This window comes from Meleagris gallopavo, chromosome 1 (assembly GCF_905368555.1).
Source record: "Meleagris gallopavo chromosome 1, MGAL_WU_HG_1.1, whole genome shotgun sequence".
In the NCBI taxonomy this organism is placed as follows: Eukaryota; Metazoa; Chordata; class Aves; order Galliformes; family Phasianidae; genus Meleagris; species Meleagris gallopavo.
This window is the reverse complement of record NC_139404.1, coordinates 135787087-135814363: the sequence shown is the minus strand read 5'-3', so window position 1 is coordinate 135814363 and position 27277 is coordinate 135787087. Positions and strand designations below refer to the sequence as shown.

Sequence of the window (27277 nt, the reverse complement as noted above, 5' to 3'; positions counted from 1 at the left end):
CTGCTCTTTATGCATGTAACAATATGAAATTATGCCAAGATCAATATCCCAATATAGTTTAGCAAGTATTTATATTTCACTGCAGTACACTACACTCTACAATCACCAGCACTATTCCCACTTAGGGCACAACCAATGCAGCCAAAGGCTCTTTTCCTGGAAATAGTTTACACAGAGTGGCTGTTGAATGGTGTGAGTTGCTTTTCTTCTGGAAAACCAGTGATAAGTTTCCCTAAAGCATCCCAAGCCCAGCATTTTAGCTTTGATGTCTATTAATTAAATTAAAGCTGCAGTAGTCACTTTGTGTTCCTACAAATTCTCTCCAAACTGCTGGTTTTTCCTCATCTTCCTCACTTCCTGAAAAGGATTATCTGGGGTGTGAAAGCCTAAAGCACTCTCTACAGAACTCAAAGGCTGCTCAAACTGGAAGATGACACGCTTATTTTCCAATATATCACTTCCAGACTCACGTGAAATCACACATTCAAATGAAAATCACTGCAACATTGGAGATAGGGTTTAAATGAAACTTGGGAATGAGCACGTCTGTTCTGCAAGCTGCCTGAAGCTTTTTCTCCCCCAAGTTTCTCCCATCAGGTGCTTGGCTTGCAGTCTGCTTGCACATCCATTTAAGTTTTATTTTTGCCTGGTGGTGATTCCCTCATGCCCAAGAGCTTGCAGAACTATATTTGAGGTTACAAAAAGATGCTACTGCTTTCAGTGAAAGGATACTTTTAAAGCACAAAGTAACACACGAACGACAATATACAGAAGTTGGTCACTGTCAAACATTCATAAATATACTGATCTGACATGGAGCCTCAGGAGGCAATCAAAGCCTCAGTCTGCAGGTACTGTACCAAGGGCAGAGCGCACTTTGCCTCAAGATGCTGCGAGTCTGAGAATCCCAAGGACCAGTGGAATAGAAATCACAGTGAACAAGAAAAAGGCGAAAACATTAGTGAAACCAAACCAAACATAATAAGCTTAAACCACAGCAGACCAAGACCTGACAATTGCTGCATGCGCAAAACCTATGAACTTTGTATCTCCACCTGCCTCTAATATGTAACCTGCATTTTCCACATTCTTCAGCTTGCAGACAACACGGAATCAAGCACAGCACCAGCTGCGTGGTTCAGCATGCAGGATCTGCTGAGCTCATGTGGCTGCTCCCCTGTCTTGGCTCCCTGAGGTTGCCAGGACCTGGTGCAAACCTGCCAGAAGCCTGCTGCTCCAGCCCCACCACTAAGACAGGTTCCAAACAGCTGTCATGGGAAGCAGCCTGCAAAACTCTGCTGCCAACAAGTTAGCTGTTTGAGCATTTGTAAAATGAGGAAGGGGTGATTTAAAACTGTATAATACAGATGCACACACTCAGGTTTGCAGTGGAATTATCACACTTCTCAGAAGCTTGCAGAAACATTAGGTCAGAAGTGATATCAAGTCATGTCATTTGCTTTGCTGATCCTAACTCTAATGCAGTGACAGATCTTCCTTGTTAGATGGCTTGCTAGTTATTTACTATCCTGTATGTTGGTAAATTGCAATGCTCAATCCCCATTAATTCTATCACACAGCTAATGACAAATGAGTTAATCATGATGAAATCCTTACAGAGATTCCTCTGGGTTACCTACTTAAAGCTGCTGCCAGCATCACACTGTCATTACACTCAAATTAAAGGATCATTATGGCTTATATTGAATATTTGGCTTCACAGCAGAAACAGCCTCCTTTAGCTCCTTTCTCCCAAATACAGTCTGAAGAAGAAAATCTGATGGGATTATCTTACGCAAATGTTCCTAGTGTGACCAGCTTCATATTTACTTTTAGAGTGCTCTTGAGGCTGCTCTGTCTCTCACTGTGCCTAGCAATAATGAGATCTTTTAGTGCCTGATCGTATAATTCTTACTGCAATGCCCCTGAAAGTCCTTAACTCCCTGGAGCAACAGTCATTAGAGTCTATACAATAACATTCCTAAAATAAAACACTGTTAGTAGTTCCTTTTTGTTACCGTCATCACCATCCCCTGCCCTGTCACACCAGATAACTGGATGTTTAGTGTTTACTAAGGCTGTTCATTTTTCTGCTAAGCATCCTCTGCAAGGCGCCATAAACCAGAGGTATACTGACAAATTTCCCAGAGAGCACCAAATAAGCTCCTTCAACACAGTTCCCAGGAGGATGGTTATGTATACAGATGGTTACTCTAGCCTCAAGGTCACCCGGGGATCACTCTACATAGCAGCACTCAACACTGAAATCCTCTGTTCTAGAGGAAAATATCTCCAAATATCCTAGCTACCAACAGATTAAGGTATAACAGAAGCTTCGATTCCCTCCACTATATACTTCTAACTTCTTTTCAGATTTGTATAAATCAAAAAGCTACCTAAAGAAGCTGTGGTGCTCCATCCTTCCAGGCACTCAAGGCTAGGTTGGACGGGGCCCTGGGCAGCCTGATCTGGTGGGGGGAGCCCTGCCCATGGCAGGGGTTGGGGCTGGGTGGGATTTGGAAAGGACCCAACCCAAAATAGATTCCTACATGTATGTAACATGTTCTAAGTTAAATGGTAGGCATACCCAGATACACATAAATATATTTCGACCTCTCAGAGCTCATATTTTTCTTGAGACTCATGCAAATGCCTTCTGCCTGACTATGAAGAAAGGCAAGAAGTGAGCCAAGGGACTTTACCTCCCAGTGATAACCTGAGCTAGCATGGTGCCAGGCCCAGCACCAGCACTGCCCACACAGAGTTCCACCTCACAGCACTCACACATCTCCAGCCTCACTCCGAAAGCCAGGCCTAGCTGCCTGTCCCTTCCTTTGCATTGTAGCCTTGCCTTCTCTAATGAGCGTCCATACAATTAAAATAAGCTACAGTTTTGTGGGATTTTGTTTTTATTCCTAAAGGCAATAAAGTACTGGTAGGATCCCTCTACAAACTTCTCAGCACTTTGAAAGAAATACTGGATTACAAGTGACCCTGTTCCCAGGTCACATTGGGTTCTGTTTAAACAGCACACAAATATTCCTATTGGGAAAACCTTTCACGGCTTGGCTTGAAAGAGCCTAGTGCCCCAATCCTGTTTGAAAAAAGAGGAAAAAAAAAAAGAAAACAAGACAGGTCAAAGTCAGAGGACACTCGAAAGAATTTGAAGGAAGAAAAAAAAAAACACACAGAAAAAGAGAAACAAACCCACAAAGAAACCCAGCATGACCCAAGGACTGCCCCAGTGACAGTTCTATGGCATTCTAAAACTGCTGTGTGTCACACTTCTAACACTGCTGCTTCATTAATAAAAAGATTACATTTTCCATACAATCACAACCAATGAAGGACAGAAAGCAGTTGCAGCTTTGGAAACATTGCTGTGACTTTTAAACTAAGCTGCAGCACAAGAAGCACCACTGACAATTGCGTCTGTGTTACAAGTGTAATACAAAAAAATAAAAAAATAGAAATCAATTGTCAGGAAACAGTAGGCAGGACTCTTCAAGGTAACTGAAATGCATACAAATTCACATTTTCTGTGAGAAATGACATCACAGAAAGACAAAGCCACAGAACAGGTCACAGAGTTCTGACTCAGAAAAAAAAAATCCCCTCATTAAAAATATTTTTCCAGAAGCCATCTTATTCCAAAGTTCATCTCATTATACAACCATTCAATTCAGATACAACATCACTGTTCTGCAGTAATTTATAAAGGTTGAGATATTCTTTTGAGTTTTAAAATCTTGTTATACATACAAAAAATAACAATCTAGATGCAACTGTAACCACTAACAGTGACTCTGAACTTCATACACCAAAGTAGCAAAAGGAGCCTGTTTAGCTAACTCTTTTAGCTAAAACAAAGAAAAGAGAATGAAGGGTTTGCCAAAGATGCACCAAATAGCATTTTTCTTCCCTAGTTTTCTCAAAGCATCAGTAACACAGAAAATAAACACAAAACCTTAAAATATGCCTAATCACATCCACATAAGATAACTTTGCATTGTGTAGCACTTTTTAAACAAAATTCCAGCATAAGGCTGTTGAAATAATAGCTCCAAAGGGCCTATTTATGTTTTCCTAGCAGCTAATGAATTGTCAAGGAAAATGGCAGCAGGCAAGCTTATGAGAAGCATCCTTAAATACTGGGTTTTTTTTCTAGAGCATAAGCACAAGCGCTACATTAACAGTGAAATACTCTCTGTTGGCCTCCAAAAATAGCCTGAAAACATCCTTTAGTATCTTTGAGAAACTTGATGAAAGTGATTATCATTTGCCATATACAGATGGAAGAGAAAAGGAAAAACTGAACTACCGCTCAGCTCAAAAAAATAAATAAATGCAATCACATGGCAGGAAAACACATGGGTAGATTTAACTTGTATTTCACTTCTTATACAGATGCTTAATGGAAAACGTCATCATTTTTAATGTGCCAACAATACTCTCCACAAGCCTGACAGAACCTAACTTCACACACTGACTAGATCGGAGCTGATCTGCGTTCAACAGCCTCCTTAGAACATAACAACATACTCCACTTAGCACCCTATTTAATGGCAGAGCAATTTGGAGCCCTCTCTTGACCTCTAGGCCTACAGAAGAGAATACGAGTTCATGAAACAAATAAATTCCAAAACAGACAAATTATTTACTTTCGATCCAAATAGCATAACACGGTTTTGCCTTAATTGGGATGCAGAGATTGTCACTGAATAACTGGAAAACTGAGCATAAATACTGACTGCTTTGTGCATGGTAACATGTGGTTTGAGGTCTCAAGATTTCTTTGTCCTGGGCATTCTGATAAAACCAATGCAAAACATTAATAGCAAAACCAAAGTGTCACTAACTGATGAAGCACGATTGATGTCTAGTCAAAACAACAGGAAGCACATCAATGTTGATAAGAAAGAAAAGCTCATGTAAAGTTGATGACCTGGGATACAACCTAGCCCGATTAGCAAAGGAACAGCCTAGCATACTGATTTGCACTAGAAAAAAAAAAGAAAAAAAAAAGAACCTGCTTCCTCTACTTTGCTTTAAGTTACTGAGAATAACTTGTCCTGTTAGTTTCTATCATGCAATTGTCCCTAACTCCCATGAAAAACTTTCTCAATAAAAAGAAACCAAGGAAGGAACAAGTGTCTTGCTGTTCATCCTTTCTTTCACAGCTCCCATTGCTCACTGCTTTCTTAATCACATACAACAGACAAGATCCACGTGATAAGGAATGATTAAATTATCAAGGAAAATACACAGTCTATGTATGGCCCACAATTTGGTCCTGGGTAAGCACACCTGCTACTACATCCCTGCTATACAACGTGACAAAATTCAAGTGAACAACACCCTCCTCCCAGAGAAATAACCACATGGCCTGTAAAGGAACGACAGCATATTCTGGCCAGGTCCCTGACCTCAACAATTAGGAGAACAGGACTGTGGAAACGCTCCAACGCAGGATTATTCAGTCAGGCATAATAGCAACAGCTTGACAAGCCATACTTCATCCAACTTTTTGTTCCCTGCTTCCCAGGCTTTCCTCAGTGCCAAACTGCCTGTGCAGACAGCTACATGCAAAGGCATGTAGGGGCACCCAGGTGAGACAGAGGTAGAGACACTGAAACAAAGAGATAGCTTCATAGCATTTCACTGCTGATTCAACCCCAGCTTTGTGATTACACACAGAATCATTTTGATTATCCAGTGCCAACTTCTGATATCCCAAGTCACAGACGACTTTTAATTTTCCCTTGTCTGCTTTCGCAAAAAACTTCCAATTTTCTAGGGATGGCAGCATCAATTTCCAATGGCACAAGCATCTTTCCCTTCAGCTGTCAAAAAAGATGTAATCAGCAGAAACTTTGTGCTTCACTGCTTCCATTCTATTATTTAACAGTGATAAATATGTATCTACATTTGACTCCACACTCTGAGCCAGACCCTTATTATCGTCATGCTGTTTTCCACCAAACAATTCTACTGGAAAGAACAGGGATCTGAAGTAACACAAGAACACCTGAGCTTCCAGCCTGCTTAACGTCAGATCTTGAGCCACATTTTTGTGGGCAGGAATTTTAAAAATTTATGCATCATACATTACATATTTCCCCCTAACAATTTTATAGAAAACTACTTTGTTTCCAGACTAATATTTGTCTTACACCTGGTCTGTATCTCTGGAGGAAGGATCATACACTCAAATATTTCCATGAAAGAGTTCTCTTGGAGCCAGCATTAAACTTTTTGTTTGTTTTGTACACCAATACATTTGAATGCATCATTTAAGATAAGCTGTTCTAGACAGCATCTTAGGAACTGTAATCTTTACGCTCTTAAATGAAGTCCTACTTGTCTGACAGCTCACCTTTAAAGTGAAAAATCAGGATCAGGAATATATTTTCTACACTCCTTGCTCTTCCAGGAAAGGTCATCTAAAGGTCTAACTCTATTAATTCCAAGTTCTGTTTTGATTGAGACTAAATTAGCTTTATTCATCAGGATTCATTTCCAGAAGCCTGTTTTAGGCAGCATCTGACAGATTATAAACAATGTGCACCATAAGTATATGCATAACACTGTGAGTTCCAACCAGTTTATATGCTCCTGAATTCCCCAACTCCTTCATTCTTCTATAAACTTCTTGCATGACTTCAAAAAAGTCATTTTGCTGTAGCTCAGCTGTGTTCCACAAAACTGCAATAATTATGCAAACCTTTTATGTATGAGTTACACATGCAGGGGAAGCTTAGAGTGAAGTGCTCAGAGGTAGACAGGGTTGCAAAGATCATTTCAATAATGTTTCTGAGCAAGTTCTAATGAAGAACAACTTCAGTGGATAATTTTCATCAAAAAATTTGCATTTAGAACAACTCATACAAGACCAAGTGTGCCCTAAGGAAGGAGAAGAATCATTATCCCCTATACTCTGATAATTGTCCTTGCTTCTTTTTGGGACAGGAATATCATTGCTGTACTGAGCCACTTAGCTCCCTCTCTAATTCCAAGTGGGGCCATCAGCTTAAGAAAAAGCAAAAGCAAGGCAAGCATTCATGGTACCAATTCCCATTACTCAGCTGCTTTGAGATGTTTCCAGAGCATTTCCTCAGCCTCACATTTATTTAGCAGCACTTCATGGAATCCTCTTCACTGCGCTCGATAGTCTCCCTTCAAATTCACATGGCAAAGATATACTCCCCTTACTACAACCATCCTCCACAAAAGTGATTCCAAACACATTGTGCTAGCACGATTCCTGCCTCCGCAGACTCTCTGGAGCTCTTCCACTTAATTGCCAACATTTTATGCTCCTGTTCATAGTGCTCCAGAGATTCAACTGAAGCTACAAGTGTCCATTGGCGGGTCCAAAAACCAAGAATCTCCTGAGTAAAATCTCTCACTTATTATGAAGTCGCAGTTAAAACTGTAGTAAGTCATTAAAAACAACCCACTATTTCTAAGAAAGAAAATTTGGTACTGAACTGCAGTGAACAAGTAGCAGAAAAGATGCCTGCAGCATTACGCACTGGGAACAAAAACAAGAAGACAGGTGACAGATCAGTCAAGAGGTAGATTGTGATATTATTTATGATGACTGCCTTCCACCATTCTTTAAATGTGCTTCTTAACACTGCCTGCTGTTTGCCAGCACATTTATAACAAACTTTCCTAAAGGTCAACTTGTACAAGGAAGTTCTGTCAGCGTGAATGGCAGCTTGTAGACTTGTTAAAAGCTTCACTAAGCCTCTGATCTACCAGAAGGAAGGCACTGATTAAGAAGAAACTCACGTGGTGGGTTCCACAGACAATGCTGCTTTTACAAGACATATTTTAAGTCAGTTCAACCTTAAGCAAATGATGTCTGCTGGATTCATAGAGACTAGATGTGTTTGTGTGGTTAACCATTCAACTTCTGTTCAAAATCTTTGCGTGGGATAGTGCACATTTATCAAAAATCACCAAGCTTTGGTGTTTTTTTTTATTAACGTTCTTATTGAAATTCGAAAAGTTTTAGGATAGCATTTTCATGTAATATTGCCATCTATGTATTGTCAGTTTGATATGTTAGCTCTCTTTCTAGTTTGAGAATGGTTTACAAATTCTCTGAGCCACTACATTGCACCTTGAGCTCCTTGGAGCTGAGAATCAAGAAAAATATCTAAGCTTTATTTATATTTCATGTGAGAACTGGTTTTAAGGAAAGGAGGAAAAAATGAACTGCTTTATTCAATCAAACAGAACTTAGAAAGCAAAACCTAAAGAGAGATCAGGCTCTGGGCAGCCTGGTCTAGTGGTTGGTGACCCTGCACATAGCAGGGGGGTTGAAACTACATGATCATTGTCGTTCTTTTCAACCCAGGCCATTCTATGATTCTATGAAAAAAAATTCTTTTTAAGTATAATAATACATAGCAAAATAACATATTAAAGCTCCTCAGTTAGGAGCTCTGTAGGTGCTAAGTTGAAAAACAAAAACTTTTGAGATTGGAAAATTAGTAAAAAATATATTCCAGAATTGTAATACAATAGTTACAGCTGATGAGCTCATGACTGAAATGTATGGAAAAAAGTTATTTCAATTACAAAGATGTATCTTTGCAGTCACAGAAAAGCCACTAGATCACAAGTTAGAGATTGCTAAAGATTAAATTAACAAAAGCAAGATGTACATAATTAAGATGAAGAAATTGCAAAAATATAACTGCTATACAACATAAGATTTCAGACATCAAACAAAAATAGTTGGAGTCAGATTTCACTTTCTATGTACAGTATGCCACAAATTTTAAAACATATCCTAGACACTATTCCTGGTATATCCCTAATGTAGCATCCTATTTGAGTTGCTGATGAATTGCTTTTCACCTATCTGGTCTTACCAAGACACAGCTCTCCATTCCTAAGGTGTCATCTAAGGAGAGCCCATCGCTGTGCTGCAATAGGAAGGGAGAAATGCATCACATGGGGAGATATAGGATATCTACATCATCTTGTCTAGTTTCTTTTGGACAACAGGCTTATAACCTTTTCAAATTACATCTTCAAATTATTTTTTGCTCCCACTATTCTGATTTGATGATCATTTGGGAGTAGCTTTACAGATGCTCACTTTTACAGTTAGAAATAGAGCCTCTCAGAAACTCTCCAGCAAAACAAGAGTTACACTGGAAAACACTGTCAGCTGAGTCTAAACTGATTTAGTAACCTACCTCAAATTTAGCTTTCAAAGAATCAAAATGAAACCTTTCCTGACTTCCCTGTAGGTGAGTGGAAGCCTGAAGTGCCAAAGTTCCCGAAGTCCAGGTAATCAACCATGACTTTAGACATGTCTAACATTTCAACCACCCATAAGCCAGAAATCCTGAAGCTTTTAATTACTCTGATCTCAAGCAGCTGGAGGCCTGATATCTCTGGAAGCCCCCACACATGACCAGGATCTTCTTCCAGCCACGCAGTCTGATCTGCCTGGGCTCCATTAACCAGTCCAGTGGCCTGCAACAGAGCATAGCCGCGAGCCCACTAACACTGGCAGAGAATATCCTGCTTTGTCTTATTTGCTTTTCCAACCCTGTTCCCTAGACCAGTAGTATAAAACCTCCTCCCCTACAGTAAGCACCAGAGCTGGTGATGTCTCACTGATGCAATTCCACCCATTACCATAGAAAACACTGTTGTCATTTGTGTACTGGGGTTGGGGACAAGGACGAGTTACCTAGCCACCAGTTTGGTATATTGGTCAGGACTCAGTACATAAACCTGTTTATCCAGTCAAGCTGACTGAACAGGAAAACTGTCCAGGCAACAGCACCAGAAGCCTTCCCCCCATCATTGACAGCAGGCCTCTCCTGCACTTTCAGGGAACTGCCTTCTCCACTACAGGTTCTGCTAATCTTTTAAAGGACTTTCCTCCCTGCGTTTCCAAGGCACAACTTAATTCAGTTTTGGGGGTTTTGTTTCATTTTATTTAAATTCATAGTTAAACACTACAATTTGTGCCCCATTTTCCCTACAGAGCTAAAGGATCCACCCACATGCTTCCTGATAGGCTTCCTGATTTCTGCAGGCAGCATCCCCGCTTGGGGCCCCTCGGCTCGGAAGCAGGGCACAGAGCAGAGCTCTCCAGAGCTGCTCCTGTGCACAGCAGTGGCACTGGGAAAAGCACTGCAGCCAAATCCCAACAGTTTATGCACTTTTAAAACAAAAATCTTTCTACATCAACATTTCCAAATCGAATCTAGGGTGACAGAAATGAATATGTATTTTGCATCATCTCTCTAGAATTCAATCAGTTTTTTCACTAAGACAAATTTGAACTAATCTATATTGGAAATTTTTAATTTCAAGTCTGTATATGCTAGTGGCTACTGCTATCTATTTGTTTTCGTATCAACTCTGATTTTTAAAGACCTCTTTTCCTTTTGTATCAGGTGCTTATTGCAAGGTGCTGGTAGCAGGGGGCCAACAGAGATGGCATCTCTAGTAACACAGGATTTTATTCATGTTAGAAGTAAATAGGATTTGGGATTAAAAAATTACAGAATCTTAGAGGTTTGAAGGAACCTCTCTGTACTCAGCACTGGTGAGGCCACACCTCGAGTGTTGTGTTCAGTTTTGGGTCCCTCACTACAAGAAAGACACTGAGGCCCTGGAGTATTTCCAGAGAAGGACAATGAAGCTGTGAGGGGTCTGGAGCACAAATCTTATGAGAAGCAGCTGAGGGAGCTTGGTTTGTTCAGTCTGGAGAAGAGGAGGCTCAGAGGAGACCTCACTGCACTCTACTGAAGGGAGGTTGTGATGAGGAGGGGTTTTGGCCTCTTCTCCCAGGCAACAAACAGGACCCGAAGAAATGGCCACAAGTTGTACCAGAGGAGGTTTAGGTTAGACATGAGGAAAAACTTTTTCTCTCAGAGAGTGGTCAGACACTGGAATGGCCTGCCCAGGGAGGTGGTGGAGTCGTCATCCCTGGCAGTGTTCAAGAGGCATATGGATGAGGAGCTGCAAGATATGGTTTAGTGGCTTGTGGTAGCAAGGGTAATGGGAGGACGGTTGGACTAGATGATCTTGTAGGTCCTTTCCAACCTTGCAATTCTATGATTCTATGATGTAGTCCAACTCCCTTGTGCTTACCAAGGTTCCCTGTAGTAGGTTGCACAGGAAAACATGTCTATCTGAATATGGATAATTTTCAGGCATCTAGATGTACCTGACAGAGCCCTAGAAAACAAAAAGAAACACTGTACTTTTCCTTAAAATAAATATTCCTTTCTTATGAAACAGCTTCTGACCACTGCTGGAGACAAGAGCAGTACCCACCAAGCTTCAGTAGTATTGTAGTCAGCAACTCCGGGGACACATACAAACTCTGCTGGATGTTCATATCTCAGTGTCCTGATAAAAAATGACATTTCTTTAAAATTGGTGATTTCTCACAAAATATTCATGAATTGGTAAAATACAACTAAGCACAGGCCAATAAAAAGCTAGGAAGCATACATTGTACCTAATAAAATATGAAATTATCCAGCTATTCATTACAATCTAATAAGCTTCTCAGTTCAGAATAGTTTGATGAAATTACGTTTATTTAAAAAAAAAATTCTCAGAACAGTTGCCAGTTGAAATTCTCACTTCAATAAAGATGACAATCTCAAGAAATATACGACTTGCAATTTAAGTGCCATGCTGAGTGCCTACCTTGAAAACAATATATATATTACATCTTTCACAACATAATTTTCCAGAGTGAGGTATTCCGGATTCTTTAAGGCAAGGTCATCACTTTCTCATAAATGTCTATAAATCTACGTCACATTTAATCATGTTTGCCTCCAATTATCACAGAAAACTGCAATGATAAAAAGATACATTTCTAATACATGCTGAGTATTTTCCCAAAGTTCATAGGAAGTCACACAGCTGAGCTAATGGCTCTAGGGTAAAGTAATTATGACTTTCACTGTTTGTGTAGCACCAGATACATACACAGCTGTCTAAAAGGAATGAGCCAATCTTTATTACCTCTAAAGCACCACCAAAAATTAAAGGTAATAAATTAAGAGATGTTTGGAAAACACAATGGTCAGTTCATGCAAGGGAAATCTGGGATTTGTTCTTTTGGTACCTTGACCGAACTTCTCCCATTCTGCATGACAAACCCCACCTCCCACAAACAGATTGTGTGCAGGAGAAAGGCAGAAAGAGGAACAGCAGGTGCACCAGGCTGTGGACAGGAACAGCAGCCCTTCACCATCTGCTCTCCTCAACAGGAATCCACATGCAGGGGATGCTGCTGGCTGCACACAGCCTGTGTGCACAGGGTAGGGGAGACCAAGACCCGGAGCTGGGGGCTGCTGAGCTTCCAGCACTTCTTTCAGCCACCAGCTTGGCCCTAAGGCTGGGAAACCTGCTTTGTGATAAGGCTCGTTTGGCAGGACAAGGCTAAGCAGTCATGCACGGGTAGGATATCTGAATGTAACTGGAAGAAGGCTAGTGAAAATAAGCCTTCCCCCTCCACACACACATGCACGCGCACCATCATATTTATTCAGCCTGTACTGAAAACAGCAGCTTACTGGCTTTACTCATCTTTTCTCAGTTTCCAATCAGAAATGCAGTCACAGATCACAAATGTATCACCACACTCTGCTGTTGGGCATGGCAACTTCAACGTCCTCAACAAAGCTGTCATTTAACAGAAGGCTATTTTTGGTCTCAGCTCCTCTTCCAAATGAGCACCACATGCTTTCAGCTTTGTTCTCACATAATCCATGCCTTTCCTCCTCTTGTACTTTCAAAAACGATACACAGAAAGAAATATGATATTAAAATCTCCCTTTTCATATCAGGAGTGATGGTTCCAGTTTTCTAAGCAACCACATAGTGATCTATCAGTGAATAAAGTTACAAAGTTAGAAAATAATCACTTTATATAAATCTCCATTAAAAGTATCCTTGCATACCATCAGTTTTTCAGTAATGAGATCAGATAGGCAATGAAATAAATGAATAGCAACAGCATCAAAATTAGCTGTTTGCGCACAGTTTAAAGAAGGTAGGGAATGTTAAAGGGAAGAAAACACTGAACCGTGAGATTACATACTGGATGCTAGATTTTCTTCCATTACATATGTAACCCAGGTGGATGGTTAATATCTTGAAATGGGCCCCAAAAGAGCAAACAAAAGCAAAATTGTGAGGAATAGAATTACAACTCCGTGTCCCACAAGCAAGATCGGTATTTATTTAGGTTTTTAAAAATATATTTATTGTCTTTCATAAAAACTCAGAAGTAAAAACCATATCTCAATAGACTCAAAATGAGCACACTGGGAAAATATGCAGATATTGCATGCAGCTATAACTTCGTAATGGAACTTATGCTGTGCATGCAAGAAGAATATAGAAGAGAGGCAGTAAGAAGGAAAATGCCTTAGAGATACAAAGGAAACAGGAGCAGTCTCAGCAACCTGCTTCCTTTTAAGTGAGAGCAAGTAAGGCTGGTGCTTGACAGTATTGCACATTTTATGCTGCACAGGTGTCCACAGACAGAGACCGAAAATAGTGATCCCTAATTTGTGGTGACTGTCAGATCCCCGCATACTCCATATGATGTTACTGGTTCTGTCAATGCCAGGTTTCAATGTTTCCGAGCCAGGTTCCATTACACGATCAAAACGCATAGCTCCTTTTATTCTTCTGGTTCCTTGCAGTCTCCTGGAAGGCTCCAGTCTTCCATATTAAATAATATGCCATGAACGCAAAACCTACAAAAGTCTTTTCACCCCTCATTTGTATTTAGTTTCATCAATTGTCGTACAGTTGCAAAATGCTTCTAAAAGTAATAAAATGCCACAAGTAACACTGATTCAACCAAGTAAGTGAGCGCCCTATCATCTATAGTAAAGAACCCTTTTCCATGTTGCTAATGCTAAACTCATGCTGTCAGCTAACTCCTAAAAAGCAGCTGCCTAACAAGGGATTCTTAAGAAGTTCTACAGCTGAAGGACTTTGAAGCTACTTTTTCTATATTCACTCCAAGGAAAGGATGCTCATCATCCCCTAGGAATTTATGTAGCCTCCAAAAAACAGGCAATTCATGGCAAACAGTATGAAGTGGGCAACCCTGCCCATGGCACAGGGGTTGAAACTAAATGATCTCTTCCAACCCAAACCCTTCTATGTTTCTATGAACTGCAGTACAGTAATTCACCATACAAAAGAGGCAGCTGTCGTCAGTACTTAGCAACAGTAATTCACTCACAAAACAACAAAAACAACAATAAATTCAAATGTTTTCAAACAATTTTAGACTAGTAAAAGGTCTAGAGCATTCCAGTATGATAATCTAATTGAACTTACCAAATAATTATAACCTAATACCTATAGCCTAGCCATCTCGGTTCAAAGTTTTAGCCTTTCACAATGACTTCTGCTGCATTTGGAAAGCCTACATACAATTATTTTGTCTGAAAGTGTCTTTTCATATTAAAGTTTCAACTATTTCAGAATACATGTACACTTACATGAGATAAATGCACATTTTTCTTTGCCTAATTCACCTGTGAATATGTTCAGGAATAGCAGATATGCTAGATATACAGGCTACAATTCGTGGACCTAAGACAAGTAACTTCAGTGTTTGGAACATGTTTCTAAAAGAAAAGACAATGCTTCCATACAAAAGGTTACAACTGTTTTTGACACGTGATGCAAGTTGCTCATGCATCAGTAAAGAGCAGAATACTAAGTGGAAGGTTTTAAGTTGAGGTTCCCTTAGGAATCCAGAACATGAGATGCTCATGATGATCAGGAGGCTTCCCTAATGCTTGTAACAAAGGTTAGCTCTCTACATCAACAGGAATTTCTGAATTTACACAGCCTCTCATTCATTGGAAGCATAGGAAGCAGCTAGAATCATCATCTCAGGCATGCCAAAAGAAGAAATACTTTGCCATAGTATAGTCTCTCATTACACACAATTTTTTGGATCCTCTCAGCAGCGTTTCAGTTTCAAGTCTTTTCTCTTCACCCAGACAAGTTTAGAAAATTCCAGTGATCACTGTGAGAAAATAGAAAAAATAAAACACAAAATGGTTCAGACCACTAAAAGCACCTGACGTAGTACTTTGTGTCTGACACTGATAACTGGAGCCACTTTGGTAGTCCTTTATTACTGCAGCCCTGCCAAAATTCATGTTGAACCCTCCCAGGGTGTGATCCATGAGATACTTCTTGTTTGTAGTAGACTGTAAGTGGAGCTGCAGCTCGTTCTCTCCTTGGCTCTGGTTTCCCTTATTAGATGACCTAATACAAACAAAAATGTGATAGCTGAAGCATTAGCAGCATCAAGGAATGTAGTTGCAGTGCCATTTGCCTCTGCATCCTGTCTAGAACAAGCATGATACACCATGGAAGCATCAGGAAAACATGAGGCATCTACCTCATGACTGGTGGCATCAATCAGGCAGATCTATACTGCGCAACCTTAGGAGTCTAAGGCCTTTTGTCAACTGCCATCAGCTTTCTGCACATTCTCCTCTTTGAATTACCAAGCACAGCTTCAGTATCACATATTTATGCATTACATAGTACATACTTTACTAGTTTTAAATTTACCATCTGTAGAGATTGAGGGCATAATGCTATTTCAATTTACAAGATCGTAAAATCTTTCTGTATTTTCCTTTGAAAATGAAACAAATTATGTTATGTTTAAAAGCTCTGCTTTCTGATTGTGTCAGGTTGGCTGAGGATGCACTTCGGATCATTCTAAAGTGCTGGCCTCGATAGTATGGTATTCTACCTTACTCCCATAATATTTAGTGTCACCTCTTCACTTGCTGTTAATCATTTGTCTTCATTAGGAAGGTTAATTCATTTGATTAGTTAAAAAAAAAAAAAATATCATTTTTTAAAGGTCGCTGTTTATAGCCTGATGAGAAGTAATTGACAATCTAACCACTTCACTATAAACTGAACCCTTATGAAGTTTTATTCAAGGTATTTCTATCACTTGCATTCCTAAAGTATCCAACCACTCCACAGAATATCCTAGGTAAGGCAAGTCAGGCCTTCATTTCAGCAGCCACCAGAGGATTAGCTACCCCCTACCCAAGGCGAGACTCATGAAATAGTACCACAGGGTTGGAAAAGCCATCCAACAGCTGAGCTGAATTAAGAAACTTGGTCTCTGTAAGAAGGTTATGATGCTAAGACGCACTGGCGAAGGAAAATAAGAGGAGGAGGAGCAGCAGTGAATTTTAGGTTAAAAAAAAAAAAAAAAGACCCGAACCCTCTAGGTATGTACAGATGGGTCTTCAGCAGGAGAACCAAGGTTAGGAGAACGTATTGGCATGTTTTGCACAGCCATGTGAAAGAAAGATGAAGCCCTGAGAAAAGAGTCTGGGCATGGTGCCATGCCTTCTTGAGCACAGAGGGCAAGCTGCCAGCCTATACTTCTGAGCCTCAACAGACTTCTCCTGACAGCATCTCTGTGGAAGAGGAGTATTAATTCTCTCTTTTTAAGAAGGCACAATCTTACTAACCTCAGGGTTAAAGGAAAGGCTGTAGAGAAGTATGATTAGGAACTTATATTTTATTCAGTTCTGATTTAAGTTTCCTATTTAAGCTAAGTCTCCCAGGATGCAAGATTTGGGGGGCTTTCATGGAAGGTTTTTTATTGGAAGGAGACAGAAAATGGAGGAAGAAGAGTCTTGGGAGTTCTGCCATTCAACTTTCAGAGAAAAACTGGCATTGCTCTAGTTTTGTTTACTTGGAGGGAAAAAAAGAAAAAAAAAAACCACACTGTGCTACTATATTTTTCAGCTTCACCGCTAAATTTCACACCTTTATCTATCCTTTGACTTTTCACAATATTTACAGTTTATGTAAAAGAAAAACTCATCACTCTAAGAAAAGGACAAGGGAGAGTAAAAGAGCATGTACATACAAAGAATGCTTCACAGAATACAATTGCTATTCTTAACTGTCAACAAAATAAAATATCTTACAAAGTAACTTTATCCCTCTTACTCTTTCTGATCAATACAAAGCACTACTGATGAACGAGCTCAATGGTTATTTGATCTCTGCACCATCCCGCTGCGGTGCTGCTGCTTCCTCAGAAAGGCATTCACACTCTGATACCCTGACCAACTCCTACACTAGGATGTCTCCATTTCTGAGCTACTTTCCGAGTGTCTTCCACGACAGTTATCAGTAGCTTCCTTCCACCATCCATAGTTTGATTAGCCATGGCCAGGGGTCAAAGAGGTTGGAAGAATACATAGCATCTGACAAAATATTTGCAGTTTTAAAAATGACAGTAACGATAATTTCCATAAGTACTCTTCTCTAACTGTGGGCTTCAAAATCCTATTTAGGTGCTGAGAGAGGGAACCATATTTGTCCAGCTGCATCTGAAATAATTGCACTATACTTAAAAATAATTATAATGCCCAAAGTAGCCATAGCTTTTCATTGCAGTAGGCAAGTGCATATGGCAACAAACATCCAAGCTAGCCTGGGGTTTAACTGCAGTACCAGAGACTACAATGAAACAGCGTCAGAAGTTTACAGTACAGTTTCATCTCAGAGATTTACAGCTCACTTAAAATATGTGGACAAGACTTCATGCATAAATGATAAGCTCAGAAATTAGACAGAAAGGAGCCAGAAGTTTCTCTGTTGGATGGAAATAACAGTAGCAGTTTTTCTCAATATCACAAATAAAATTACTTAATCCAGTTGAAAACAAATACCGATGTGCTCATTACTACATGCATATTCTGTGCAGACAGCAAGGTCTCACAATGGCTTGCAATACAAGCAACGCATAGTTCCACTGAATAGAAATAATTGCAGCTGACACAGCTGCTTTAACAGCCTGTGGCATACATACAGTCTTTGCAAATACTAAGATCTATATATTGCATCCTGATTCTCCTAGAATAAACTTTGTTTAAATATGAAAGCTTTATCTGCACAGAAGTCTTCAAGTCCTGTATGATTTTTATTAGAGAAACATTCAGTGAAGCAACTACACGGAACGTGGCAGTTTTGAGAGCAAAGACAATACCTCACAACACTTGAAAAATGAGAAGTCTGGCACAGTTCAGAGAAATGGTGAGGGGAAGGTACAATCAGCATGTTGAAATTCATACAGGATTAGAGTCAAGAGACTCGACAGGGCAAAAGCACACCATGCAAATCTTCTAATGCCAGTAATCCAGGTCACACCCTGCACACCACTCACCAACACAGAATCCCCTAATGCTCAGTTCAGCAAAGAGTCAGGAAGGCTGGAAAAACACAAAGATACCAAGAGAGAGGGGAAAAAAAAAAAAAAACAATTCCTCCCTGGCCAAGGTGCTCTCTGGGTGCGTTCCACCTAGATCTTGGTGCACTTTGAAGCAGGTATTGTAGCATTTCTTACCAGTGTTGAGAGAAAACTGTGACATTCCCATAGATAACAGGCTCTAAATGGGTAAATGGAAAATAAATGCTCAGTTTCACTGCTAACTATAGGCATTTAAGTATATACTCCCAGAAGCCACAGAACTTGCTTTAGTGCTTTTGGTCTTTGTAAACCAAACAAGCAAGGTTATTGTAACGCTAAACATAGGAACAAATTGATTTATTTTCTGTTTTATGATCCATCAGAGTATATCCCCTCACGTTAGTAATGTATGACATTCCCCGTCAGAGGAAAAAAATGTGGTGCTTTTAAAGTTAATCAGTAAATACCACAAACAGCAGTACTGAGAGGTCAAAAGATTAGCTCCGTTTGGAGACTTACACACTCAAGCCATCACTAATGCAATTCAATGCATAACTACCACTAGACGAGCCGATGGTCTTCAGGTCACCTTACAGACAATGCCAGAAAGTAAGAGCCAGAAAACCAACCGTGGTCATCTGGTCTCAGCATGAAGAAACTAGGACTGCAGGATGCAGGGTCTGTTGGGAGAACCACCAAATATTGTCACAAGCATGATTCACTCACAAGACCCACTCACAAGAATGCTGTACTTTGATTCTCTTTAAACTGCCACAGAGAAGGCAGGCTTTGTTGCTGTATCTGTACTCTCATCTCCAACATTTATCACATATTTCACTCTTCTGCTTTCATTCAGTTTAAAGTACTGCAATACAATACAAAAAGATAATAGTTTCTGCAGTAACAATCAATTCATAGATATAAGTGGCAGATTGTAGCACAAAATAATTCTGAATAGTTATATCAATTAATTAAATCAACTGCTAGTGTGGCCCTTCAATAAACAGACATTAATTGCAGGCAATGGAGTTTTTCTGAAAAGCTTATGAAAGCACAGTATTAACCAAACAGATGCACAGAAGAATGATGGAGGAAACTAGCTGTCTCAAAGAGAAACCACAGGCAACTTTACAGGAAAGCGTGGTGGCTGGCACCAAGGGCTGCAATAAGAGATCTTGCAAATGAATAGCTACACAACCCTGAAACCTACAGAAAAGAAGCCACAGCAACTTTTATTCTCAAGGTGGAGCCAGATATCCCCAAATGCTGGAAAAAGACTCATCAAACCCAAAGAAGATATGAAGGGTGTTAGAGACTCTCCCAGGAGAGCCCCAGCTCTCAGGTATAAAAATAAACAAGCAAACATAAAAAGAGAGACAAAAGGGTGAGAACTTATTAAGAAATCTCTGACCCAAAACCAAAGAAAAAATTAAAAAAAAAAAAAAGCCACATGAACATAGTAGATGGTAACAAAAGGTAAATACAAAGTGACAGCACAATATTATAATTCTAGAAGCCAACAGGCTCAAATTAAAGGCTGAAATGGAATTCCTTCTATGAAGAAAATCTCATTGTCAGACTATTTTCAACCTCTCTTCTCCATGTACCAAAAAAATAAAACCTCTGAAATTACACAGTCTGAACACATAGAAAACAATGACTTGTACTCGAGGCAAGGATTTTCAGTGAATGTGAAGTTGCTTTATGACACAATGATATGTCATATATACACAGCTATATATCCAATGCAGTTAACAATCCTCTGAAAACATTTCAGTTCAGCTATAACTTCCAGAAGAATCAGTCTTCAGTAAAACTCCACTTACACTGAACAAGCTCCAACCCCCAATCATCCCTAGGCTGAGGCATGCGAGAGCAGGGTTGGTCTCTTCTCACCGGTTACAGGACCAGGGGCCTCAAGTTGTGCCAGAGGAGGGGTTAGGTTGGATATCAGGAAACACATCTTTACAGAAAGGGTTGTGAAGCACTGGAATAGGCTCCCCAGGGACGTGGTTGAGTCACCATCGCTGGGTGTGTTTAAAAACCATTTGGATGTGGTGCTCAGGGACATGATTTTGTGGAGGGTTGTTAGAGTTAGGGTAGTATGGTTAGGTTGTGGTTGGACTCGATGATCTTTAAGGTCTTTTCCAACCTAAGCAATTCTGTGATTGTAGGATTCTCTTCTGCTGAATCTTGCAAAGCATACCATCAAGGATCTTCTGGAACTGATTCGGAGTGCAGGAAGACAGACTGCCCAGAGAGATGGTGGAGGCACCATATCTGGAGGTGTTCAAGGAACATTTATACATGCTACTAAGGGATAAGGTTTAGTGAAGGAATATTGGTGGTAGGGGGATGGTTGAACTGGATGGTCTCGAAGGTCGTTTTCAACCTTGGTGATTCTGTGATTATAAAAGGAGGTACAACTGGTTTGATATGCTTTTTTCCATTGATGGCTGGGGATGGAAAGCCACTTTGGCTTCCCATGCTGGGCAGCTACCTTATGCCATATCATTTCATAGCAGACAAAAGGCTGAAATACAAAAGCTGAAGCAACGTGTATTGCTGAGAAAAAAAAAAAAAAAAAAAAAACAAAACAAAACAAAACAAAAAAAAAAAAAAAAAACTTCACCTGGGATGCAATTGCTATTGTGGCCTCCAATAGAGAGACCTCTTTCCTCCCTGTCCCAGAAGCAGGTTTTTCAGCCCTTTCTCACTGGGAAGTCTGGCTTCAAAAACTGCTTCTGAGTATTTTGAACAATAATTCAAAAAGTAGAGTGTACAGCTACAAGAAGTGAGAAATGAAGGAATGTACTTCATGCATACGCAATGAGCTACAAACTTGCTTCTGGCCTACATTATCTGTTTTTGCATCTGTTTAACCTTGATTTCTGTAGGTTTGCTCAATTAAGCTGGAGATTGTGTTCACATTTAGTACAACAAAAATGAACAATCTCTTGAGATGCAGCTGCTTGCCATCACGTGAACCTTACATAGAAACAGAGCTTAACATTTGCAGGAAAATGCAAGAAAAAGTGTGACTGAAGAGCTAAAAGATGTTACTGTCTCACACAAAAGCTTTACTCCCATCTTTAAAACTTCAGATCACTAAAAGCTCTCTGTGAGCACAATGTGCAGCCAACACTTGCCCTGTGTTTTCCTTTGCCTTCTCATCACATCCCCATGTAAAAACCATCAGTTAGTAACTTCTCAGCCAATAATTTGCCAAACACTGTTCTTTAAAACTTAGGCCAAAAGGGTAAGCACAAAGAAATACTGGTTGTTTTGTAAATAAATTGAGCTATGCAGATCTGATTCGAACTAAAGAAACCACAGCAGTAGCACAATGGCTTTTACATGACACAGTGATATGTTAGACAAAATACACTGTATTGACTGTATTTGACAAGATCATTCTGACATTTGGAAAAAAAAATTAACCATATGCTATTTCACTTAGTGTTGTTTTATATATTTTCTTCATAAGGAAATGAAATATAGTCTGCTTGGTCATAGTAAATGCACTCACAGAGATAATAGGGGTGAAAACAGAAAAGCATGTGAAAAATGTCAGATTTATGTTACACTACAAATGAACAACAGTAAGTTTAGACTGAATTAATAGCTTCAGAACTACAAGCACTGAACCTAACAGAAGCACACCTACTGCCCCAAAATAACAGAACCTAAAAAATGCTCTAAAAATACATTTCATTACATCCTACACAAAGAAGTATCAATTCGCAACATTCATAACTCAGGTGCAATAAACCAACCTTCAGTCCTCTAGAAAAGGACCTTCCCCAAACCTAAAATCTGTATCATTTTGTCATCCTGTCCAACTACACTAAAATGAATTAGTAAAAGAGAAATCCTAATTAAAAAAATGCCTGATGCGTATTTGTAATTTTTTTCCTTCAGTAAGAGAAATAAACTGATAATAACACACCTTATAATAATCATCCCTTTCCCAGAATGTTTTAAAATAACCAAGACAAACAAAAAACAATTTTCTAAGACATTCCAAATACTGTAGGTCACAGAATTCACAAAGCAGTGAAAAGAAGCTTGATCAGTATTTGTACTATCCATCTATAAAGCACAGATAGGTATCTTTTGTTACATCCATGTGCTATTCAAGACACATACTGTCTCCAGGACATTTGTTTTTATCACTGTACTTCACGTTTAGAAATACATCAGGCTTAAACTTGTCCTTTATTTGAAAACATGCTTTCAAAAACAACTTCTACAAAATTAGCTTGCAGCTGATAACACAACTCATACTCAAGTTCATTTACCTTTTCTTGGGTTTATATCACTACCAACTGTTGTCATTTCTTTTTAAAAAATTATATAGTTTATATTTAACTGTATTCATTATGCACAGATACATTTCTCAAATGCATTATATATGTTGAAATACACACATAGCATCACGTGAAGAATACATAAGACTTGGTAGTGAAGAAAATAGCTATAAGATCTCATTTTTAAAAAAAGTCACTCTAATAATATATTAAAAACATGCGAAGAAATAGATTTTCCTACCACAGTTTCTATCTTGACCAATTTGGCTCCCACATATTCCTGTGTTCAACTGAATCAATTTCACACTTACTCACCTCCCTGTCTCTCTGATGTGGTTTATTCATTGGTTTGATATTGCCATAGCAACTCTGCAACATAGTAACATGCTATTCAAGCAATGCTGCTCACCTCCCAGCATATGGTGAGCAGCTATAGTTGCCTGATACACAAGGCTTTACATTATAATGTACATTGATTTCTGATTCCTGCTACTAGCAAACTGTTTTACAGTTGCCACTTCTAACTCTGTATCTAGCAACCATTCATCCTGACCTTCATAGTAGTTAATCTCTAGTGGTCTTAGCTTCACTATACAAAAATCAGCTCCCATCTCAGATTTAAATCCGGGATATATTTTGACTCTAAATTCCACATTTTTTAAACAACTGGAAAAAACTCAAACAGTATTACTCCCACCCCAAGAACTCAGGGATTCTCCAGCATTTTTTTTTTTTTTACATTTTCCCTCCATGCAAACAAACACGCAGATCAAAGTTCAGCTTTAAAAAGCTTTCCTTCTGAGAAGGAGGCCTGGAGGGCCTGGAAACCCTTCCTACCCCTAAGTCTCTCCAGAACTGCAAACAATCCAGCCGCTGCAGGATGGATGGCGTTTTGTCCCCAGACAGACATGGGGACAAGCCAGGCCTGTTACAGGAGGCAGTGCTTGAACTGGTTCTGTTCCCAGTGCCTCCCCACCCACAGCAGGCCTTTGCAGTGCCTCCTCCCCCATTTGTATAAAAAATCAGAAGTGAAGAGGAATCGGTTGCAGCAAGCAAGAGGTTTTTAAGCTACAAACTCGACCGTATCAATGCTATGCAAATCAGGGCATCCCCAAGCACAGATTTGGATCACAGGAAGGAAACTAGGCAAACATCCAGGGCAATAGTACGAGTGGGAGTTGAGACTGTGTCATTCACTGAGCCTTTATCTTCACAAGTTGGCAAGCGTTTCACAACCACGCTTATTCACAGCGGAAACATCCTTATGTATGAACAGGGTTGTACCACAGCTTGACCTAACTGGGCTTCATAAATGCAGCTTACTTGCCCTCAGACACTGGTGGACAAGTCCCATACGACACAGAGGCCCTACCCACACAGAGAAGCAGAAATGAGAGCATCAATACCACAGGACTGAACTCATCTCTGATTGTAGTAACATACCAGGACACCTCCTCCTGCCTATCTAGCCGCACCACAACTGTTTCAAAATGCATTGTGCTTAAACTCAAAGGTTAAATGCTGTTGTTTGCCATAAGCTAAAACACATCTGTGACACAGTATGAGTCTCACAGCAGAAATTCAAGTTGTTGCCAGGTTGCTGCAACACACTAAGGTTTGTGATCTGAGATGTACCACAAAAATGTCTCTGTGTGACCTGGGCTCTGATTACTTTCCCCAGCAGAGCTGAAACCAGCATTTCGGTCTGGAATTTCTTTGGACAATATCAAGGAAAAGACATAGAGGAGAGGAAAGATAGAAAGATTGAATATTAATCCTCCCACTGAATATATTTGGTCTTTTTGACAAATAGAGAACTCTGAAAGAGTTAAAAGAAAATTACAGTCTATCCAATCTGAGAGCCTGTTTCATCTGAGTATGCACTCAATTCATGGAGACCTTTGCTGCAACTCTTACAGTAAGCACAATGCAAAGGAATCTGAGCAATATTAAACATTGCCAACTGGTCTGGTGTTTGCTATGCCCCTCACTATCTCAGCAAAAATGTGATTCTTCACGCCCCCCCAACACAGTCATCCGCTTTCATATAACAGACCTCAAGTTAGCCCCCATCTGGCCCCATCTGTGAGGCCACGCAGCCAAGAACACTGCATGTGTATGTATATTAAGATTCTCAGCATCGTTCCCACAGACAGTAATGTACACACTTCTGAAAACAAATACAGAAGTCAGTTTCCGCATGAACGCTTCATCTTTAAATAATCCCAAAACTATGAATCTGCAACCAAAGCAAAACTCAGCTCAACAATAACTAAATGTAGACTTCACTAGCAGCCCAGTTTAGATGCACATCGTCATGGAGAGAAAACACTGAAAAACCACCCTTGCTTCCCTTTTGCTCTCCAGATCTCAACAACTGTGCAAATAGAATATCTGAGCAAAGCAAATATCAGAATTACTTTGCTGATAATAATAATTATTTCTTAATAAATATTATTATGAAAGTTGAAGAAGAAAAAAATGCAACTGAATATGATATAGTAATTTCCTTGTAGGTCTGAAACAGTCCTTTATTTCAGCAATATGGAAACAGGCAAAAAATTCTGAGAAGTATCACAGTTGGAGTCCTATGAAATAAGGTGTGATGTCAGCCTTTATATACTGCCAGTAGCTCTGGTTGCTTCTCTAGGTTCTTCATCCTTAGGATCTGCACCCTCTGTGTCATCTTTTGCAAATAGTTATTCCTCATTCCTTCTCTGCTCCCACATCGATTTCTTAAACCCACCATTATAAGATTGCTAGAATAAAAGCCACCCATTTCAGCTACGCAGCCAAGGCACACAATGAGTCAGTTGTAAGAGGACAGCCTTGCTCTTGCAAGGCACATCACCTCTGGAAACCATCATGGGCCATGCTTTAAACTTGGTATTTTGCAGGGCCAGAAACCCATATGTGCAGTGGGTGCTTCACAGACCTTACTACTAAGGCCTACATAGTTACATGAGAATGGTTTGACAGTTCTGGTCTTTGTGCAGTGCACAAACCATTTTTCTTTACCTCCACCCTCCAAGCAAGGCCATAACTCACAAACTGTTTTATATCCAGTCACAACATGGGCTGCCAATCAAACTATTCTGAATTCTGAAAACAAAAGGTCATATGACATGATTTGGACTTTAATTGCACTTAGTTATTTAGACCAAATGAGAGGAATGATAATTCTGATTTCACATTGTTTCCAAACTCAATATATAATTTCTTTAAAAACGCACCCATTGCTGCCTTTATATTCTCCCAGAATAGGTGCTTACAAATGCGATTTTGACTTGTGGCACTCTCAGGAATTTAATCTGCAAATATACCTTGTATATATGTAAAACATAGAGGAAGAAAAGTCTTCGCATCTCGAGCGTCCCCCTTACCTTTTTATTCCCTTCAAATCAGAAGACATCATTGCAACAACAGAAAATTATCTTGATAAGATGGGTGATTCAAACAGACAAAATGGGTTGCCAGCAAATAAATTGATGTCAATATAAGCAATCATCAGGTCACATTAGGAAAGCTGCGCAAATATAAAATGAAGGGCCTGCAAGTCAGGTCCTACCTAGCAAAACAATTGGTGATATTTTTATTTGTACTTAGAGATCTCTATTAAACTCGCTATTTTAAGCTTGAAATTTATTGCTATGATATGGTGTTATTTTGACTGATTGCGCCTTTCTCTCTCCTTCCAGATGATCCAGTACAGACATACAATCATCCCCAACAGCTAACAAGTACTTAGGATTCATCAGAAATTATGAATAGTGCATAAAGTGATCTTGTTAATACCTAATAACTCTGTGGTGTTGTTGATGTTGGTTTTAAGTGCAGTCTGCTATGGCAAACCTAAATGAGAGGGGAAAAAAAGATTTATTTACAGAAGATGCATTCTGATTTCCATCACAAGCATTAGATAGAAGCTTAACAGAAGCTTAATTCAGCAAAATGCTAACAACTTCTGCAAGGCATTTAGAACCCTTAGCTCATAAGATTAGGAAAGTCCACCTTCTTAGTTTTAATGCTTCATTACACAGATGCGATCTACTAACACTTAGCCAGTTAAATGATATTAAAGAACAGCTTGTGTGAGACAAAATAGTGAAGTATTTGTGTAGCTTTACTCATATGCACAGCCTTTCTTTTCAGCTCAAGCCCTTCAAAAATTTGCTTTTCCATACCTGTGTAAGCTGACAGAAGATTATTGGCAGAAAAAAAGAGAATGCTGTGTGGTTTTGCTGCAGGACATTTCTGGAGGGAATGTTCATGTTTGGCAACTCTCAATGTTAATTAGGACATGGAAGAAAAGAATACTTTATCCTCAGATAAATTAACTCTGTAAAATTTATTTATAAACCAAATTATTTGAGTGTGAGAAAATATACCTCTTCATTTATTTGAATATTAGATAAGAACATTCAGTATCTAGTGCTCAGTAAACACAAAATTATCGGTTCCTGTTACAGTTACAAAGTCATCAATGAAAATCAAGAGTCATAATGATGACATACATCATGGAAGTAGCTGTAACAACACGGAAAACAGATACTCTTTGCTGCTACTTTAGGGAAATGGGCAACTTACTACATGTATTTGCTAACCCACTTGCTTAGACTTTGTAGCAACAGGTTAAAAAGGAAGCAGCCAAAGCCCCACAGCGTGGTCACTTTTGGGCGCC

At 39.5% G+C, this 27277-nt stretch overlaps 1 protein-coding gene across 3 annotated transcripts in view; it reads right to left on the bottom strand.

The window, feature by feature from the left end:
* MYO16 (myosin XVI) overlaps positions 1-27277 on the bottom strand; it is a 356972-nt gene that overhangs the window by 304312 nt on the left and 25383 nt on the right. The window contains exon 1 of one of the 3 annotated variants that reach the window (XM_085215400.1): positions 22912-22985. The exons of the other annotated variants lie outside the window; for them this stretch is intronic. The gene's annotated coding sequence lies outside the window, so the exon portion shown is untranslated. Of the gene's footprint in view, positions 1-22911; positions 22986-27277 lie in introns of those variants that run through there. 3 annotated transcript variants of the gene reach the window in all.